The sequence below is a fragment of the Manis javanica genome, chromosome 4, assembly GCF_040802235.1.
Source record: "Manis javanica isolate MJ-LG chromosome 4, MJ_LKY, whole genome shotgun sequence".
NCBI lineage: Eukaryota > Metazoa > Chordata > Mammalia > Pholidota > Manidae > Manis > Manis javanica.
The window spans coordinates 71243650-71250773 of record NC_133159.1 but is presented as its reverse complement, the minus strand read 5'-3'; the positions used below and the strand labels follow the sequence as shown (position 1 = coordinate 71250773).

Sequence of the window (7124 nt, the reverse complement as noted above, 5' to 3'; positions counted from 1 at the left end):
TGTCTTGCTGCTGTTACTGGGGCTTCAGGCAGATCATGTTCAACAGTTTGATCTTTGTTGAAAATTGGAGGATTTTTCTCAAAATTATTTACTTTCTCCAGTATTTATAATTGTCCCCACCCCCTACTCAATTCTAAATTTGGGTTTTGGGGTTAATGGCATATACCATTAGTTGAGAAACACAACAAAGGGCTTGAAAACCTTTATTTGATTCGCATCGGCTTCAGGAACAGCTGCTGAGATAAAATAAATCTAAGAGAGCTCAGCAACCACAAAGCAATTGCTCTTCTTTTTAAAGTGACAGGTGGATTCACATATGATTTTCAGTCTTAAGGTGTTATTTTAAATCAATACAACATTTTAATTGATATTAAAGTTTTTCAAATCCAAACTTTATGTGGGTGTTTTAGCCAGTATATAGAGGATTCTATTCTCATCTATGTCAATTTGAGTGATTATCTGGTAGAGGTTTACAAGGCAGGAAATAAAATCTATCAGGAACAAAGCCTCCAGATTTCTTCTTCACCAAGAATGCAGGAAAAAAAGACTTTACCTAGAGAAACATAAATAATGAAATCAAATGGAAATTCATAATGAAGATAAAATCGAATTGCCAGTTATTAGGTAAAAGGATATGAATTGTTTCATTGATTGTAACACAACAGCCTTCTGTAATCTCATTCATATTACAAAACTGCTCATTAAAGTAGTTGCACAAAAATCTGGGTTTTAAATCATAATAGATAAAATTCTTCTTTTAAGGAAGTCCAGCATATTAAAATATGATCTTATAGAATAGATAAATGATAAAGAGTTTATTTGCTCTACAAAGACATCATTATTACACAAATAGATTTATTATAATTTTTTTTAAACATCTAGTTTCACTAGCACATTTATAATGTAATTTGATTTATAGATACATTATTTACACATGACTTTTCCTAGAAAATATCTATAACAAAGCAAGTACCAGCAAGGAAACAGAGTGGTATGGTCTGAAAATCTCAAAACAGCAAATCATTTTGTGAAAAGTTGTATTTACCAACATGCTTTACTTTTTCTGGCCTAGTTAGCTTAGTAAAGAAAGAAAATACAATTTATAAAAATGTTAATGTCTTAGATATATATTTATAATTCAAAGCATCGAAATAGTCCCACACTTTCCCTCTCATTTAATCATTCCATTTAGTCAGTTCCTTGTGAATAACTCTTATACCTCATTTTTCATTGATATTTTTGCTTATCTGTTTCCATTTGTGACCCTTGAGTACATGTGTGCCAATAAAATGGAATATACTTTCAGGTCACTTCATTAAACTTCTTTTTTCAGTGTACAATCAAGATAGGATGCTTTTGGCTGGAGGTACAAACAACCTAACTAGTAGTGACTTAGACCGGGAAGCATCCATTGTTTACGAAACAGAAGGCCCTGAGGGAGGAAGCTCAGCGAGTTTGGGAGCTCTGTGCTGTCAGTGTGGCCCAAGTGGCCAATACAGTATTTCAGCGCAGGTAGTCGGGCTCACGCACATATGGTATATACTTAACCTCTTCACTATGATACTTACACTGTCATTATTCTGTCTTCCTGGGAGACTGAGTTCTGTTGTGAACAGGGACCTTATATCCCTTAGTGTTTGGCACATGGTAATCATTCAATATGTACTCATTAAACCATTGAGGAAATTTTCAAAGAAGAGGACTATGTGAAATAAAAAGGTGCTTTGGTGCAGAATTAAATTGGAACTATTCATTAATGCTGGCTCTTTGTGCTGTGCGGTTTTTAAATAGGTCTCAGTATCACTGAAAACAATTTGGGGTTATTTATAGTACCCCCACTTCCCTGAAGAATCTTTGTTCTGGATTTAAATTAGCAAATTTAGAAAAACAGATTGCACCAAATTGTTCTGTGTGAGAAAGGTTTAAAGACTACTGCAGTCAGCAAGGTTAGCTTTGTGCATGTGAGTGTGTGTGTACTGGAAGGGAAGGGGGGATTGAGCAAAAATGCAGTTGGAGGAGAGACCCAAGGGGAGATATGTATGATTGGTGAATTTTTAAAAAGTGAAATGTTATGTGTTGCAGGAGAGAACCCAGAAATTTCAGTAAAAATATAAAAATCATTATACCTAGTATAATTGGATACTGAAGATTAGGCTGTGTCAAGGACTTGAGTTAACATAGTTGCAGTGTTATATCAGAACTTAGGACAGTCCTCCTTAATGGTCAAATGTTCAAAATGATTGCCTATGGTGTATATTTGTTTTCACTGCATTTACTAAAGGAGATATGCTTCTTTCTTGAAAATACAGGGTTTAAGAACTACTCTGGTTAGCACCTAACTACCTTTTATGATAGTGCCTTATCAACTGAGTGATTTGTGCAAAATCAAATTCTGCATAGCATATTTAAAAATTCATAAATCAGTTTTGGTCAAAGAGGTGAAAACTAAAGTATTAGAGCTTGGTAAAATTCATCAGGCATTTTTGCTCAAAAATGACCCCTCCGAAAGAAATACTAGGGCAAAACACTCAGCCAAATCTAAAGCCCTAAGAATGGTACACCTAGAAAATGATCAGGCATTCATCTGCTGCTCTGTGTATCTATGTGCTGGGGGGAGGCGGTGTGGGGGGTGTTGGCAGAGGGAGGGCCAGGCAGGTAATGAGTTTTCTTTTCTGGGAATTTTTCCCTTGTGGGGAGGTGGGAAGGAAAGGAAACAGCAGGGGGCTGTCTTCCAGTGAACTCAGTCAGCACTTCATAAGTGGCACAGGACTGTCATTTCAAGCCAGACTATTACTGGCCCAAATCCAAAGGAACTGGCCAGAAATGAATCGTTTTTGGAAATGTAGCATGATGCAGAGAGTCACTCAGAGAGATAGAGGAGCCAAGCCCAGGTAAGTGTAAGCCCACCATTGAGAAATCTGGAAGCCAAACTGGTGATCTGATGCCTGCCGATTGTCAGGCTTGCAGAGAATGGTTGCTTGAGGCCCTTCTCTGGTTTTCTCCTCCGGTGAGTATTCCCTGACCACTCCAGCCCACAGGGAGGACTCTGAAGTCTTGTGGCCCCTGGAGTCTGTCCTATTCTGTTTTGTAGTTAATTACAAATAGCTTTAATTGATCTCATGAATAAAATGAGGCCATGGATATTAAAGTTCCTAGTACAATATCCAGCAAGATTTCATTTATCCACCCTGCCACCCCTGGAATAATAGTACTGACCAGAATGCAGAACTAACGAAAGCAGGACCATTATGGAGAGGTGACTCCACCCATCTCTTCATCTGTTATAACATTGAGGCCCTGACAAGAAATGTTCTCCACTGGATCCAGAAATTGTTGCTACTATTGAAATAATCCAGATGGTATGAATTACAGCAGAAAGTCTTTATAGTTAGCTCATTATTGTCCAGATTTGAATATACATGTCAGTAGAAGCTGCATGGCCTGAATGTTTGCTAGGGTATTTGAAATGCTGGTTTCCAAGGAACACATATGAATAAATAGGGGTAGATTATTAATACATATATTAAAGTCAGAGGCTATTTATTTTAGCAAAATTATAATATTTTAAAATTACAATAATATTCTCATTAAAATTAATATATAACAGAAGTTAATAAATGGTAAAGCAGATTTTCTTTCCCTCCTATCCACTTCCCTTCCAGACTCCATCCCAGTTTGGTTAGCAGCCCTCCATTGCAGGCATGGAGGGACTGGGGCTATAAAAATAAACAGGAGCAACAAGGACCTTGCCTTCATGGGGCCAACATTCTAGTGGGAGGAAACAGACTGTAAGCAAGGGAACAAAACCAAGCCTGGGAAGGTTGCTTCATACATGGAAATGGGATCTGAATAATGAAAAGAATAAGAGTCTTAAATCTCTGTGGGGTGAGCTTTCCAAGTAAACTGAATGGCAGGTTCAAAGGGCCAGAGGACCAAAAAGAGGACCGCTGCATGCGTGAGAATTCCAAGAGAGAGAAGGGAGCCAGATTAGGTAGGAAGTTCAATTTCATGATGAACACATTAGAGGCCATTGGAGATTCTTAGTTGAGGGGAGAGGGGTGGAGGATTCTTATTTTGGGGGAAGATCTGATTTTCATTCTTGAAACACTCTGATGTAATGGGTGCAAGAATGGAAGTCTGCAGACAAGTTGGGAGAGATTCATTTACCCATATACACAAACACATAGAGTTTAAAATACACATATATATATACTTTTTCTGCAACTTGTACTGGTGAACATTTTTAGAACTCCTTTTTGAAGTTACGATCAGACTCAGTTTATTGTCTGTCTAGGAATCAAACACATCTTAGTTTCTGACCTTTCCATATCCACCCAAATGTAGTAACTTAGTTGAAAAATACAGGCTTGGCATTTTAACATGGCTCAAGAATGTGTTCATTAGATTTGGTTCTGAATAACTTTGGAATGTTCCCAAAATCAGATTTTCAAAAAAGAAGTCTTTTAAGAAAATTCATTGCCTACTGATGTGATACCTCTGAGCACTGGAATATGTATATAGCCCTCCACGGTGATTATTTTTAATGAAAACCATTCACTTGAAATTACGTTCATTTTATTCACCAAGTAATTATTGAGCACCAACTACTAAGTACCAGGCATTGTTTTTAGACACTGGGTATACATCAGTGAACACACAGATTAAATCTCTGTATCTGCTGGGCTTACATCCTAGTGAAGGGAGATGGACCAAACAAGCAAAATAAGTAAACTCTATATAAATAAGGAAAGGAAGATTTGGAAAGCTGGAGGGGAGTTCCAGTTTTAAGTAATGTTGTTAGGTTGAGCCTCACAAAGAAGGTGACTTTGGGAGACTTGAAACAGGAGAGATAAGTAACACAGATGTTAAGAAGAAGAACCTTCAAACAGAGGGAATAGCTAATGCAAAAGCCCTGAGGCAGGAATGTGCTTGGCAAGATGGAAGAACAGTGAGGCAGCTAATGGTTAGTTGAGTAAGAGACAGAGTTGTAGAACATGAGGTCAGAGAGGTAAGGAGATGGAGGGCAGGTCATAAGAACCTTGTAGTCATGGAAACATTTTGCCTTTAACATTGACAGAAGGAGCCAAAGCAGAGAAGTGACATGATCTGAATTATATTTTAAAAGAATAGCTCTGACAACTGTGATATAGCCTACAGAGGGACAAGGGTGGAATTTCAATGTGTTTGAAGAAGCAACATTTGATATTCACATCCCCTTACTTCTCTAACAGAAGTAAAATAAAAAGCATTAAAAGAAAAAAAAATCCAGGTTTTGTCTTTCCCCTTTATCTTTCCTTTCCATAGCAAAGTTCTAACTTGCCCATGCAGGTAGCCCTGTGCTAAAAATGTCCTTAGACTATTTTCAGGCTGCAGCCAAATTCTTTATCTCGTCCCATATGTTAGTCAGGAACTTCTTGTCTGCAAGTAACTGAATATGTGACCCAAAATGGCTTAACAAATTGGTCATTTTACTCTCTGTGGGTAACATTGCAGTATTTCCAGAATCTCTCACCTGGCTTTAGTGCATCTTTATATCAATAGGTGTTTCCAAGGGGTGAGAGGTAGACATCTCCATATCAATAGGTAGACACAGGCATATCTGGACCAGAGAGTTGGGTGGGGCTCTTCTGCAGCCTAGTTGAGAGAGACATGGGAAGATTGCTTGTAAGAAATAAATGGATTTCTCCCAATTTATTTCTCCCTTTGACTGATTTTGGTTTCAAAGGTATTTGGCCCCGGGATATCTCCCCCCGGAGTTACACTACCCCAGGTGAAGCAGTCTGGAGGTATGCAGAGCCAGAGCAGGTTAATTTAACCATTCAGTGACTTCTGGGTCCTGGGTTGCCTTTGCTGTATTTTTCTTGCTTTTCTTTCACTGGTGCAGGAGATGCCACCACAGCTCCAAAGTTGTCTTGCTCACTGGAATATGGCCAAGGCAAGAAATAAGGAAGACTTCTTATGGGCTCTCGGGATAAAACTGTTCCCCTGAAGCCTCCTAACACCACTCTTCATTATGTATTCACCAGAATTGTTGTGCCCGAAGTCGCGAATCCCAGAAGACCACCAAGGAGCCAACACCGATGCAAAAGCAAAGAGCCTTTATTTGAGCTAGCTCGAGCTCAATCTCTTATCTACACCATCACAGTGGCAAGATGCCAGAGAAAGACAGCGAGTTTCAATACTACAAAGGTTTTATGGGGTTCTAGGGCAGTTGGTGGGGCGATAGGTCGTGGCTCTGGTCAATTGGCAGGGTCTAAAGGTGAGCTCTTTGCTGACTGGAGAGGAGAGAGACCAAGCTCCATTGGGTGAAACAGGATCCAGGTCCTGATTGGCTGAGGTAGGATCCGGGTCCCAATTGGCTGAAATAGAATCTGGGAGCTTGCCCTTTCAAGAATTACCTCACATGCTCAGCTCCTAAACCAGTCATTGACAATCGGGGACCGAGTTTAGACCAATGGTTCTCAAAGTGTAATCTGAGGAACCCTGAGGGAGGGCAATCCCCAAGACCCTTTCAATGAGTCTGCAAAAACATTCAAAATTATTTTTATTATAATAATTGTGGGTAAAATTGTAGTATTTTCAGAATATCTCACCTGGCCTTAGTACATATGCATATCAACAGGCACTCAAGAATGGAGAGAAGTATGGCTTTAGTGCATTTGCATCATTCCTCAGGGGTGGAGAGAAATTCATCTCCATATCAATGGTTAATTACCTAGGCAAACTGGAGGGCTTATCTGTACCTGAGAGGTGAGGGGAGGGGCAATTTTGCTTCTGCTGGAGCAGGAGAGAGAGAAGGCTGGTGACTGCAGTTTGTAAGCAATAAACGGATTTTAAACTTTACTTCTCCCTTTGATGGATTTCGGGTTTTAGAGGTATTTTGCCCCAGAATTTCCTTTCCCCAGACTTATATAATAAAATGTTATTTGCCTTTTTTGTTTCCATACTCTTATAAGTGTACAGTATTTTCCAAAGGCGACCTGAAATTGTGTGACAGATTGAATGCAGCAGGTATGAAAATTCAATTGTTTCCCATTAAGCCAAACATTAAAGACATTTGCAAATTTTTTAAGTACCACCACCCTTTTTTCTATTTTTTGGGGAAGAGGTATTTCTCACATAAA

The 7124-nt window shown here is 38.9% G+C and overlaps 1 long non-coding RNA gene across 1 annotated transcript; it reads right to left on the bottom strand.

Moving 5' to 3' along the window:
- Positions 1 to 403: 403 nt before the first annotated feature.
- On the bottom strand, positions 404 to 5913 carry LOC140848704 (uncharacterized). The gene is made up of 3 exons (XR_012129811.1): positions 5766 to 5913; positions 5513 to 5634; positions 404 to 553 (listed from the first exon to the last, which is right to left on the bottom strand). It is a non-coding gene; the product is annotated as an uncharacterized lncRNA (long non-coding RNA).
- Positions 5914 to 7124: the final 1211 nt, after the last annotated feature.